Below are 15135 nucleotides of genomic sequence, written 5' to 3'. Positions count from 1 at the left end.
ATACACACACATATACATATATACATACATATACATATATATATACATATACATATATATATATATAAATATATATATATATATATATATATATATATGTATATATATATATATATATATATATACAGATCAGAATGATTTTTAATGTTTTTTTACAGTAATTTATTTTACTCATCAAGACAGCATTTATTTGATTAAAAATACTGGAAAACATGTAATATTGTGAAATATTATTAACAATTTTCTATTTTAATATACATTTATTCATGTGATGTGCAGTTGTATTTTCAGCATCATTCCTCCAGTCTTCAGTATCACATGATCTTCAGAAATCAGAATAATATGATGATTTATTATTAGAATTATCAACAGTTTTACTGATAAATATTATTTTGGAATCTGTGATACTTTTTTCAGGATTCTTTGATGAATAAAAAGTTAAAAAGAAGAGCATTTATTTAAAATATAAATATTTTCTAACAATATTCACTACAGTTCAATAGTTTGGCATCAGTAAATTTTTATCCTTTCTTTTTTTATAAGAAATTGTATTCTTTATTAGATTTTAGAATCTTTTATTCAGGATGTGTTAAAGTGATATCAAAAATTAATATTGTTAGAAGAGATTTATGTTTTGAATAAACGCTGTTCTTAAAAAAAAATTATACATTGAAGAATCCTTAAAAAAGTATCGCAGATTCCAAAATAATATTTGATAGCAGAACTATTAATAGTTCTAATAATAAATCATCATATTTTCATGATTTCTAAAGATTATGTGACACTGATGACTGGAGGAATGATGCTGAAAATACAGCTGCACATCACAGAAATAAATTATATTTTAAAGGATATTAAAATATAAACCATTATTTTATATATTTTATTTTGATAATTTTGAGTTATTACTGAAATACAACCTTTTTGTTTCAAACAGTTCATTGAACAATAATAAATGAAGTACCTGAAGCTGACAATGAAGTAAATGTATAATAATTAGCAAAGATGATTAATTTAGCGCTGTAAACGGGTGTGTGAGCGGCGGACACGCGCGGCGGAGCGTCAGAGGCGGGTGAGGACCAAACACAGCAGAACGGTAGGAAACTTCACTCCTCTTATTATTTCTCTTTTACTATAGCGATTTATTTTTAGATACGTGATCTGAGTCTTTCATAGAGTTGTAGAGTTATTAGAGAAATAGAGTTATTTTTTACATTCTTTTGTCGAAGTTTTCAGATCGGGACTTCTGAGCCTGTTTGCGACTCTGTTGATTCAGATCGGCACTTCGGAGCCTGTTCGCGACTCGGTTGATTCAGATCGGCACTTCGGAGCCTGTTCGCGACTCGGTTGATTCAGATCGGCACTTCGGAGAATGTTCGCGACTCGGTTGATTCAGATCGGCACTTCGGAGCATGTTCGCGACTCGGTTGATTCAGATCGGCACTTCGGAGCATGTTCGCGACTCGGTTGATTCAGATCGGCACTTCAGAACCTGTTCGCAACTCGGTTGATTCAGATCGGCACTTCGGAGCAGGAAGTGTTTGTCAAACAGTTAATTTGTGATAAATGAATATTTGACCTGATGCTTTTTTTTTAACCTGTCGATGTGATTTTTAAATGATTTCAATGACTTTTGGATGTCAATACTTCTTGTACCTCAGTTGCATGTGTTGTGTTTCATGAATTGTGGATGGATTAATCAACTGAGAAATAAAGGTGAACATTAATTATCATGAACTCTTAAATATGATGATGAAAAGAAAAGGTAATATTGCATATAAAATTATATCTAAGTATGAACTAACTTGCCAATGCAGTAAATATTCTTACTCTACCCTAAATCAGTGAAAAAATCTTTGGCTCAGTTTACAGAAAAGTGTACGTCACACATCCTTTCATTATGATGCAACATAGTTTTCTCCTCAGATGAGTATTTAACATCTTTATTATTGATCATGTGTCACATGATCTTCAGAAATCAGAATAATATGATGATTTATTATCAGAGTTGTGCTGCTGAAACTGTGATACTTCTTTCAGGATTCTTTGATGAATGAAAAGTTAAAAAGAAGAGCATTTATTTAAAATATAAATATTTTCTAACAATATTCACTACAGTTCAATAGTTTGGGGTCAGTGCATTTTTATCCTTTCTTTTTTATAAGAAATTGTATTCTTTATTAGATTTTAGAATCTTTTATTCAGGATCTGTTAAATTGATAAGAAGACATATTAAAAATGTATATTGTTAGAAGAGATTTATATTTTGAATAAACGCTGTCCTTTAAAAAAAATTATACATCGAAGAATCCTTAAAAAAGTATTGCAGATTCCAAAATAATATATGATAGCACAACTGTTAATAGTTCTAATAATAAATCATCATATTTTCATGATTTCTAAAGATCATGTGAGACTGAAGACTGGAGGAATGATGCTGAAAATACAGCTGCACATCACAGAAATAAATTATATTTTAAAGGATATTAAAATATAAACCATTATTTTATATATTTTATTTTGATAATTTTTAATTATTACTGAAATACAACCTTTTTTTGTTTCAAACTGTTCATTGAACATTAATAAATGAAGTACCTGAAGCTGACAATGAAGTAAATGTATAATAATTAGCAAAGGTGATTAATTTAGTGCTGTAAACGCGCGTGTGAGCGGCGGACACGCGCCGCGGAGCGTCAGACGCGCTTGAGGACCAAACACAGCAGAACGGTAGAAAACTTCACTCCTGTTATTATTTCTCTTTTATTATAGCGATTTATTTTTAGATACGTGATCTGAGTCTTTCATAGAGTTGTAGAGTTATTAGAGAAATAGAGTTATTTTTTACATTCTTTGGTCGAAGTTTTCAGATCGGCACTTCGGATCCTGTTTGCGACTCCGTTGATTCAGATCGGGACTTCGGAGCAGGAAGTGTTTGTCAAACAGTTAATTTGTGATAAATGAATATTTGACCTGAGGCTTTTTTTTAACCTGTCGATGTGATTTTTAAATGATTTCAATGACTTTTGGATGTCAATACTTCTTGTACCTCAGTTGCATGTGTTGTTTTTATGAATTGTGGATGGATTAATCAACTGAGAAATAAAGGTGAACATTAATTATCATGAACTCTTAAATGTGATGATGAAAAGAAAAGGTAATATTGCATATAAAATTATATCTAAGTATGAACTAACTTGCCAATGCAGTAAATATTCTTACTCTATACCCTAAATCAGTGAAAAAATCTTTGGCTCAGTTTACAGAAAAGTGTAGGTCACACATCCTTTCATTATGATGCAACATAGTTTTCTCCTCAGATGAGTATTTAACATCTTTATTATTGATCATGTGTCACATGATCTTCAGAAATCAGAATAATATGATGATTTATTATCAGAGTTGTGCTGCTGAAACTGTGAGACTTCTTTCAGGATTCTTTGATCAATGAAAAGTTAAAAAGAAGAGCATTTATTTTAAATAGACGACTTTTCTAACAATATTCACTACAGTTCAATAGTTTGGGGTCAGTACATTTTTATCCTTTCTTTTTTATAAGAAATTGTATTCTTTATTAGATTTTAGAATCTTTTATTCAGGATGTGTTAAATTGATAAGAAGTGATATCAAAGATTAATATTGTTATAAGAGATTTATATTTTGAATAAACGCTGTTCTTTAAAAAAAAAAATTATACATCGCAGAATCCTTAAAAAAGTATCGCAGATTCCAAAATAATATTTGATAGCACAACTGTTAATAGTTCTAATAATAAATCATCATATTTTCATGATTTCTGAAGATCATGTGACACTGAAGACTGGAGGAATGATGCTGAAAATACAGCTGCACATCACAGAAATAAATTATATTTTAAAGGATATAAAAATATAAACCATTATTTTATATATTTTATTTTGGTAATTTTGAATTATTACTGAAATACGATTTTTGTTTCAAACAGTTCATTGAACAATAATAAATGAAGTACCTGAAGCTGACAGTGAAGTAAATGTATAATAATTAGCAAAGATGATTAATTTAGCGCTGTAAACGCGCCTGTGAGCGGCGGACACGCGCCGCGGGGCGTCAGACGCGCGTGAGGACCAAACACAGCAGAACGGTAGGAAACTTCACTCCTCTTATTATTTCTCTTTTACTATAGCGATTTATTTTTAGATACGTGATCTGAGTCTTTCATAGAGTTGTAGAGTTATTACAGAAATAGAGTTATTTTTTACATTCTTTGGTCTAAGTTTTCAGATCAGGACTTCGGAGCATGTTCGCGACTTGGTTGATTCAGATCGGCACTTCGGAGCATGTTTGCGACTCGGTTGATTCAGATCGGCACTTCGGAGCATGTTCGCGACTCGGTTGATTCAGATCGGCACTTCGGAGCATGTTCGCGACTCGGTTGATTCAGATCGGCACTCCGGAGCATGTTCGCGACTCCATTGATTCAGATCAGGACTTTGGAGCAGGAAGTGTTTGTCAAACAGTTAATTTGTGATAAATGAATATTTGACCCTAGGCTTTTTTTTTTTTTTTTTTTTTTTGACCTGTCAATGTGATTGTTAAATGATTTCAATGACTTTAGGATGTCAATACTTCTTGTACCTCAGTTGCATGTGTTGTGTTTTATGAATTGTGGATGGATTAATAAAAAATAGAAATAAAGTTGAACATTAATTTTCATGAACTCTTAAATATGATGAAAATAAAAGGTATTATTGCATATAAAATTATATCTAAGTATGAACTAACTTGCGCAATACAGTAAATATTCTTACTCTACCCTAAATCAGTGAAAAAATGTTTGGCTTAGATTACAAAAAAGTGTAGGTCACACATCCTTTCATTATAATGCAACATAGTTTTCTCCTCAGATGAGTGTTTAACATCTTTATAATTGTGGGGATTAGTGTGTAAGTGCTCTACACACACACCGGTCAGAGTTTGGGATCAGAATGATTTTTTATGTTTTGTTTTTTTTCTTACTGGAGTTTACAAATCAAAACTGCATTTATTTGATCAAAAATACAGGAAAAAAACTGAAATAATATTATGAAGTAAAACAACATTATTTTTATTTTAATATACATTAAAATCTATTTTATTTCTGAGATCTTCAGCATCATTCCTCCAGTCTTCAGTGTCACATGATCTTCAGAAATCAGAATAATATGATGATTTATTATCAGAGTTGTGGTGCTGAAACTGTGATACTTCTTTCAGGATTCTTTGATGAATGAAAGGTTAAAAAGAAGAGCATTTATTTAAAATATAAATATTTTCTAACAATATTCACTACAGTTCAATAGTTTGGGGTCAGTACATTTTTATCCTTTCTTTTTTATAAGAAATTGTATTCTTTATTAGAATTTAGAATCTTTTATTCAGGATGTGTTAAATTGATAAGAAGTGATATCAAAGATTAATATTGTTTTATATTTTGAATAAATTCTGTTCTTTAAAAAAAAATTATACATCGCAGAATCCTTAAAAAAAGTATTGCAGATTCCAAAATAATATATGATAGCACAACTATTAATAGCTCTAATAATAAATCATCATATTTTCATGATTTCTAAAGATCATGTGACACTGAAGACTGGAGGAATGATGCTGAAAATACAGCTGTACATCACAGAAATAAATTATATTTTAAAGGATATTAAAATATAAACCATTATTTTATATATTTTATTTTGATAATTTTGAGTTATTACTGAAATACAACCTTTTTGTTTCAAACAGTTCATTGAACAATAATAAATGAAGTACCTGAAGCTGACAATGAAGTAAATGTATAATAATTAGCAAAGATGATTAATTTAGCGCTGTAAACGGGTGTGTGAGCGGCGGACACGCGCGGCGGAGCGTCAGAGGCGCGTGAGGACCAAACACAGCAGAACGGTAGGAAACTTCACTCCTCTTATTATTTCTCTTTTACTATAGCGATTTATTTTTAGATACGTGATCTGAGTCTTTCATAGAGTTGTAGAGTTATTAGAGAAATAGAGTTATTTTTTACATTCTTTGGTCGAAGTTTTCAGATCGGGACTTCTGAGCATGTTCGCGACTCGGTTGATTCAGATCGGCACTTCGGAACCTATTCGCGATTCGGTTGATTCAGATCGGCACTTCGGAGCCTGTTCGCGATTCGGTTGATTCAGATCGGCACTTCGGAGCAGGAAGTGTTTGTCAAACAGTTAATTTGAGATAAATGAATATTTGACCTGATGCTTTTTTTTTAACCTGTCGATGTGATTTTTAAATGATTTCAATGACTTTTGGATGTCAATACTTCTTGTACCTCAGTTGCATGTGTTGTGTTTCATGAATTGTGGATGGATTAATCAACTGAGAAATAAAGGTGAACATTAATTATCATGAACTCTTAAATATGATGATGAAAAGAAAAGGTAATATTGCATATAAAATTATATCTAAGTATGAACTAACTTGCCAATGCAGTAAATATTCTTACTCTACCCTAAATCAGTGAAAAAATCTTTGGCTCAGTTTACAGAAACGTGTACTCACACATCCTTTCATTATGATGCAACATAGTTTTCTGCTCAGATAAGTATTTAACATCTTTATTATTGATCATGTGTCACATGATCTTCAGAAATCAGAATAATATGATGATTTATTATCAGAGTTGTGCTGCTGAAACTGTGATACTTCTTTCAGGATTCTTTGATCAATGAAAAGTTAAAAAGAAGAGCATTTATTTAAAATATAAATATTTTCTAACAATATTCACTACAGTTCAATAGTTTGGGGTCAGTACATTTTTATCCTTTCTTTTTTATAAGAAATTGTATTCTTTATTAGATTTTAGAATCTTTTATTCAGGATGTGTTAAATTGATAAGAAGACATATTAAAAATTTATATTGTTAGAAGAGATTTATATTTTGAATAAACGCTGTTCTTTAAAAAAAATTATACATCGAAGAATCCTTAAAAAAGTATCGCAGATTCCAAAATAATATTTGATACCAGAACTATTAATAGTTCTAATAATAAATCATCATATTTTCATGATTTCTAAAGATCATGTGACACTGAAGACTGGAGGAATGACGCTGAAAATACAGCTGCACATCACAGAAATAAATTATATTTTAAAGGATATTAAAATATAAACCATTATTTTATATATTTTATTTTGATAATTTTTAATTATTACTGAAATACAACCTTTTTTTGTTTCAAACTGTTCATTGAACATTAATAAATGAAGTACCTGAAGCTGACAATGAAGTAAATGTATAATAATTAGCAAAGGTGATTAATTTAGTGCTGTAAACGCGCGTGTGAGCGGCGGACACGCGCCGCGGAGCGTCAGAGGCGCTTGAGGACCAAACACAGCAGAACGGTAGAAAACTTCACTCCTGTTATTATTTCTCTTTTATTATAGCGATTTATTTTTAGATACGTGATCTGAGTCTTTCATAGAGTTGTAGAGTTATTAGAGAAATAGAGTTATTTTTTACATTCTTTGGTCGAAGTTTTCAGATCGGCACTTCGGATCCTGTTCGCGATTCGGTTGATTCAGATCGGGACTTCGGAGCAGGAAGTGTTTGTCAAACAGTCAATTTGTGATAAATTAATATTTGACCTGAGGCTTTTTTTTAACCTGTCGATGTGATTTTTAAATGATTTCAATGACTTTTGGATGTCAATACTTCTTGTACCTCAGTTGCACCCGATTCGAACGTTATCACTCGATTGAATGGGGCGTTATCAGCGGTTATCAGCCCATAGAAATGGGCCAGGAGGGGCCTCCTGTAACTACTAGTAGGCTCAGAAGGCCGTGATCATCCATTCAAATGGTTGATCACCCACAAATATACAAGAGAAGACTCCAGATCCAATCCCAGAATTCCTGCTCACCTGTAATCGGAAGTCTACTGGACGAATGCGGCAACGTTGCGATATTTCCTGCTTAATATTTTCAGGTAAGACTATTAAAATTATAAAACTGAGCATTTAAACTGTAATGGAAAACAATACGAACACTCGTATTGCGTGTCATTATTGTTGACATGAGATAACCGTATTGCGATGTGTCTGCAAACGTTATCGCTAGACCATACGTTATTAGCATGTCGTTATGTTAACGTTGCATGCTTTATGTGAGCATTAACGTTGCTGTATTTACTTCTGAAGCTAATGGGAGAATTTAGTTTCTAGTTAAACACAAAGTTAAACTGTAAACATTTAAAAACTTTTTACACTCTTACAGGCTATTGTGTATGCTCGATAACGCCTCACTGAAGCCAGATCATAGGACTAATGTAACCCATATTGACTTGAGAGAAATATTAAACACAAGACGTATTTTACGGCTGTTTGGAAACCTTGGGATCTTGACTAGAGTGTAAAATAAAGTTCTGTGGGTTTGGACAAAGCTTGGCTGATCCTATGTCAGGAAGCTTTGGATCTGTCTTTCTATCTATATACCTTCTCAAAAATATAAAGGGAATACTTAACAACACAATATAACCCACAAGTGTTCCCTTTATTTTTTTGAGCAGTTGATCTATATAGCTAGCTAGGTATGTATCTATCTATTTATATAATCTATCTTTAGATATAGATCTAGCTAGATGTCTGTCTATCTATCTATCTATCTTGCAATCTATATATCTAGTTATCTAGCTAGCTGGATCTATCTAACTATCGCACCAAATATCCCTCATCTGACTGCATCCCATTTTCACTCATGTGTTTCTGTCTTTTAGGCTGTGATAAGAAGTACGGTATGGATTGCACTTTGCTTTATGTAATAACTGTCAAATATTTTGATTTCAGATATGGGAAAAGCACTTAAGATGAGCACACGTTTCAGGAACGTTAAAATTAAGTTGGTGAGGAGGTCTATCGTGGACCCTGCAAGTTTTCTTACCTCAGTCAAGGTCTTCCCCAGCCCAGCTACAAACAGACCCACTCTTGAGACGCTTCTATTACATCTCAACCTGCTGAACCTGATGATGCGACACCAAGCTGTTCTGAGAGCGCATACAGTAAGGCAAAGAAGAGAGAGCTTCATGCCTGGGATGCAGTCAAGGATGAGATGCTTAAGGTGACGTTTGAATGTTCAGCACCGATCACTACCCAGTGTGCTGTCTGCCGAGAACATGCTGATTATAGGTGCATTGAGTGCAGCTCCACTACAGTGTTCTGTAAGGTTTGCCTGAAGAGGATTCACAGAAATTTACTGCATCTTCCTGAAAAGTGAAACGTAAGAACAGTAGCATACAGTCTTACATTGCTATTGCTATACTTGCATACAGACAGCAAACTCACAGTAATTTCAACAGATTCATTAGATACTTCAAATTGTTTTAGCACTATGCAGTATCAACTGTTAGTGTCACAAGTTTGTTGTTTTAAAACCATTAGAGCTATCCATCTTTCTTACAGAGTGTTTACTATGAGCCATCCTCCCTGGGGTTATTCTTATATTTACCTGAAGCCCATGGCACCCATGCTGTGTACACAAAGGACATGAAGATCATTGTCAGCACAGGTTTGTCATTTTACTTGATACAAAATCTTAATGTATTTTATTGACAGGTTAAGGAATTCAATCCAATTACATGTGGAGTAATGATTTCCTTTAAGGAATTAATCAAATTTGTGATACAATTAAAAAAATAAAAGTTGTTTGTTGATTAACAAACATGAAGTTATATGTGACACACTCAAGTGATTTAGTCTATACTATATAAACTAAATGTATAGTTTATATACTATCATGATGGGTAAAAATGTATAGCCTGAATCCACTGTAAGTCGCTTTGGATAAAAGCGTCTGCTAAATGCATACATTTAATTTAATTTAATTTATACTGATATGTTAGTCTCTATAGTAGTACTAGGTTATGTTTTTATGTTATTTTGCTCTTTATATTTGGCAGGACGGCTCTGCACCGTTACAGTCACCATGTGTGCGTGTGAACCAGAAACCTGTACTCTGTTGAGGTATGGGCTCTGACCAGACAGCCTTCTCCATCCCTCTGCTAGAGCTTTCTGTTTCTCTATCACTGGAGTGTCTGGTTTCTGTTGAGGGTTTTTGCAACACCCCATATCCCATTTTAGGCATCACCACTTCCGACAAAGAAGTTTGGTTGATATTTGCCCACAATTAAATGATGGAACCATATGCCCAGCATGTCCAAAGGTTGGTTATAATTCCAGCGTGGTTCTTGTTTGATTAAATTAATGGCATAGAATTAAAATCTGAATTAATATCAAACTAAGTTAATTTGTGTATGTAGTATTATAATAGAAGTAATAGTATAAATGTATAAACCTGGTGCGGGTACACAACCAGTGTTACTGTAAGTGTTTGTTTTCCAGGCGGATGGAGATATGATTGTCACATTGGATGCAAACTTTGGCCTTGTGAGGAATCAAAGCTCAGTACAAGTGTGGTTGATCCATTACACGGAACCCGCGTGTTTAGAGGAATACCTGCTATCACATCTTGACAGCTCAAAGCCTCAAGAGGTTAATCATTGTTGCAAAATTTAATTAGAGTCCATGAAATATTAATTAAAATTGTGAAAAAGATCACTATTCCTCCCATAAATCTATGTTTTCCTTAAATCTTTATGACTGCAGTAAGCTGCTCTCATTCAAGGTCTCCAACAGCTGGAAAGAAAACGACATCAAGCCACTGTGATGTTTCACCCACATGTACCAGACATTATAGACATATAATATAAAATAATTATGATATATATATATATATATAATTTAATTACTTTACTGCATTACTTGTGCAGACATGTTGTTTTACTAGGTCTGATCTATTTTAAAGCTTAGGCACTGTATTTAAGCATACATATCCCCACTAGTCTGTCTGTATGAGTACAAAATTAAAAAATAAACTGTCTATAATTGTTACTGTACAAGCACAGCAAAATATTTCTATAAAAAATATTGCACTACTGTTATTTTGCATAGAATACATTGTTCAACAATACTTTTGCACACTCATCCATCTGTATTACCACTGTTCTCACGTTCCTGCTCTTCATAATGTATATATAATCCTTCATTGCTCTGTTCATAATGTACATACAATCCCTACATTGCATTCATATTTATATTCTGTATATACTCTGATCAATATTGTATATAGCAACTCCACTGTACATTCTGTATATCATAGCTTTACTTACTCTGCACTTTTATGTATATAAAACACTATATTCTTGCACTTCTGGTTAGATTGCATTTCTTTAGCTCTGTACTTGTTCTCTGAAAAATGACAATAAAGTTGAATCTAATCTAATCTAAAAAAAAAATGTGTTTACCATAATGTAATATGTTATTTACTGTAATGTACAAATGTGTGGGAGGTGTTTTGTTTTTTGTGAGCTCACCATCAAAATCCCCTTCGACTGAGTTGAAATGAAAATAAATTATTGGATCTTGAATCCTCTGAAGCAACTATGAGTTTGTAAAAAAAAATAAAATAAAAGGGAACATAGTATTGACGACGAGTTACAGCCATGTTTTTAGCCATGGTGCTCTGCATTTATTCACAGCACATTTAAAGTCAATGAAAAGTAATTTACTTAATAAATAACATACAATGGATTTACAGTCATAATCCGTATGTGATAGTGTGCCATATACAGTAGGTTCCTACATAACTGTTATTTGCTTGAAATTCTCCAGATCCAAGCCTATGTAATTGAACAAATTTTTTCTCTTCTTCAAATTGGCTGCTTTCATTTTATTTTCACTTTCTTCGTTCAGTGAATGTATATTACATTTAGTTTGTTCGTTGTTCGTTGCCATGGTGGTTACGCTGCTATCGCTGAAACCACGTGGCTTGCATAACGTACTTCCGTCCAAAAGTATTTTATTCACAAGACACTTTTTTTAAAATGATGAATTCAACATTTGTCCACGAAAAAACAACAACAAACACATAACTCAACAATACGATATCAGGGCTCTCAAGTTTTGAACTGAGTTCAGAGTGAGATTTTGCCCGCGGTCGCGATGGCGGCAGGGGTTTGATGGGGACGGGTGTCTGATCTCATAAATGACACATATTCTTACAAATAAAATAATATTTATTTAATTCAGCATTTATTTGTGTGTGTGTGTGAGAGAGAGAGAGAGAAAAAATGGTCAGTGCTGTTTATAGTAGGTGTTGGTAGCTGGTTTTGAGGCCAGGGGTTGGTGGCTCCCATTTGAATCACTGTGGTTCCAGGCCAGCCATTTTTCACAGTTCCATCAAGTGCTAAACTGTTCCTGGTTTAGGTCTTGTTTAATCCCACCATGGAGAAAACCCTCTCAGCATAGGTATTTGAATGAGCAAGCACTAACACTAATGCAGCTATTTTAGAAAGCCTCCCTGCTTATGTCCCTCACACCTTGATGGACACAGGAGTTCTCTTGTCTGCAGACTAAGCACCAGTAAAAAGAGCTGGTGGTTCCCATTGTGATGAATGGTGATCGGGTTGACCACTCCTTCTTAAAGGAACACCTACAGGTGGCTGCTCTACATAACCCTCTCTTTTTCCCTGTTTCCAGTGGGTTCTCCACTGTTTCCTCTATGGTCCTCCACAGTCTCTTCCATGCACCCATCCTCTTCTGGCACCCTAACTCCCTCCCCTACTGTATTCTCCACAGCCTCCTCCTCTGACCTAGCCACCTTTTTAGGGAGCTGGGCCCGCATTCATAAAGATTCTAAGAATCCTCTCAGAAAACTCTTAATTTAGCTTAAAAACTTTTACGTAGGAGTCTTAGCTTAAAAGCGATTCGGGACCGATCTGAGAGCAACTCTGAGTAAGGAAAAGACAAAAACGTTTATCTTAGTGAGGAGGCGGGGTTGAACCGGTTGCTATGTATGACACAATCTTTTGAAGACTCTGATTGGCTGGTTGTCCAAGAAGGAAAAAAAAGAGTGATTTTAAGTATAGGGTCTATTCTAATCCTCACTTTAAATTTACATGCGTAATTTTTCCTATTTGACCGTTCTCTCTCTCTCTCTCTCTCTCTCACACACACACACACACACACACACACACACATTATATGTGTGTATATGAATTCTATTTTTTTATTTACCATGCTTTTAATTTCCTATAAGGTATTTGATTGGCTTAGAATGATAAAAATTGTTCCACTCTTTCCAGTTACAGTGATTGCTGTCCTATTTAAGTGGCGGTTTGAGTGTTGGTTTTAATGTATCAAACATGGAATCAAAGCCAAGAAGAGCGAGAAAGCCAAACTGGACAGAGGAACAGTGTTTACTGTTAGCCCAGTTAATGGATGAACACAAGGCCATTCTTAAAGGAAAATTCAGACACAGCAAGGGACAAGAAGCAGACATGGGACAAACTATTAACGGTTCATTCCCCCTGCTTGTGCGCACCTAAGCCTGCTATATTCATAAATGCAGTTTTTTGAGCTTGCAAGGTGGGAATGTCCAGTGGAAACGAAATGAACTGCGACACAATAAGATGTTCTGAAAGTGCTGTAATTGTTTGTGTGATCACTCTGCTTACAGAAGGTTGTGACAGACCCAAATCATCACTATTGCATTGTTGCATGTTCCCAGTTGCCAAATATTGTAATGTAGTGATTACTTTAATTTATATATTAAATTATATTATATTAAATTATTATATAATCTATACCGTCTTATTAACTCATTGTCATCCATTGTCTGCAACACATTTCTTCTGCCTCTTCATCTTTCTGCCATTTTCTCCTCTGCTAAAGAAACTCTTAAGCCTCTTAAAAGTCCTCGTCTGTGCTCATAACAAATTTTACCTTAAGACCTCTTTTAAGGGATAAGATGCTTTCTGAATTACTTTTTTCTTTACTAGGATTTTTTTCTTTAATTTTAAAAGTAAACGCCCACATTTCTAAGAATTTTCTTAGAATTTTGTCACTAGGAACTACTTTTTGCATTAAGATTCTTTATGAATACGGGCCCAGATCTTTTAGAACAAAGCATGAAAGATTGCTCCTTTGCCTCTTCCCTGACATCTTTGAAATAGACGAATGCAATAATCAATATTATACATTGGATAAAATATAATGAAATAGCCTAGGCAAAACGTTTTGAAAATGGGGACCAGGATGAGGTGCAGTAAAAATAAAAGGAAAGAAATTTTTTTTTTTTTTTAAACTATTATGGATACTGCCATACAAGTATTATGGATAGGCCTATTATAGAAGTCTCTTATATAAAACTGTCAGAGTAGCCCCGCATCCTCTTCAACGTGTAACTTTGGCAATAAAAAAAATAATAGTGGGCTAATAATAGGCACAAAAGCTACGGCCGACCACGTATAATGGCCAAAATTGCGTGCGTGTCGGGGTCATAATAACCATCAGACCAAAACATATCTTAGACTGTTTTTAAAAAATGTTAAATTAATATATTGATAAAAAAAAACATATAGTGAAAATCTGTGTCATTGTCTTGACAAGTCTGTAACCGTAACGTTACCTACTTCAGCGAGCGTCTGGATCTGTGTTGCACACGAGCCTGTAAAAATCTTACCCGGATACAGCAATGCTATTTTCTGATTGGCTGATCGGTAGCTATATTTTTTTTATTCGATTAGCAGGTGCGTGTCAGGGCCTTCGGGGAACTCACTTGATTCCTCTACGTTACCTGTTTCACTGTTTAAAAAAATAGCGCCGCAACTTGGTGGGCGTTGTCCTCGTAATGTCTCTGCGTGAGAAATACAAGGTGTGGCGTGTGAGCGTGTGAACGGGTTGAAATGCGTGAGTCTCACGCCCAATGCGTGAGACTTGAGAGCCCTGCGATATGTTAATATAACTTTTGCACATTTCTCCTTCGATTCAGAGAAACACATTTTTGGTAGCAGAAGGTTACGGAAGTGCATTGTGTTGTGGGCGGGGTTTGCGGGTTCTACATTTCGGCTAAAAAGTCTTAAATAAACAAATATATTTAGATTTTCTTAACGTAAATCATCTAGATGTAGTGTAATTAATAGATTGCTTGTACTAGATATTTGATATTTTCAGTAGATATATCTTTTTACAACCCTAATTTCCAACCCTAATTCGCAAACCAGATAAACTACAACTGCAGTGCTTGATTTGTATGAAG

At 33.9% G+C, this 15135-nt stretch overlaps 1 long non-coding RNA gene across 1 annotated transcript; it reads left to right on the top strand.

The window, feature by feature from the left end:
• The first annotated feature begins 7927 nt into the window (after window positions 1–7927).
• Window positions 7928–10509, top strand: LOC113076231 (uncharacterized). Its single transcript, XR_003281148.1, has 5 exons — window positions 7928–7972; window positions 8829–9099; window positions 9441–9546; window positions 9938–10200; window positions 10380–10509. It is a non-coding gene; the product is annotated as an uncharacterized LOC113076231 (long non-coding RNA).
• The last annotated feature ends 4626 nt before the right edge of the window (window positions 10510–15135 follow it).

The sequence above is a fragment of the Carassius auratus genome, unplaced genomic scaffold (assembly GCF_003368295.1).
Source record: "Carassius auratus strain Wakin unplaced genomic scaffold, ASM336829v1 scaf_tig00019339, whole genome shotgun sequence".
In the NCBI taxonomy this organism is placed as follows: Eukaryota; Metazoa; Chordata; class Actinopteri; order Cypriniformes; family Cyprinidae; genus Carassius; species Carassius auratus.
The sequence above is the reverse complement of the archived record's forward strand: the minus strand, read 5'-3'. Positions and strand labels throughout refer to the sequence as shown.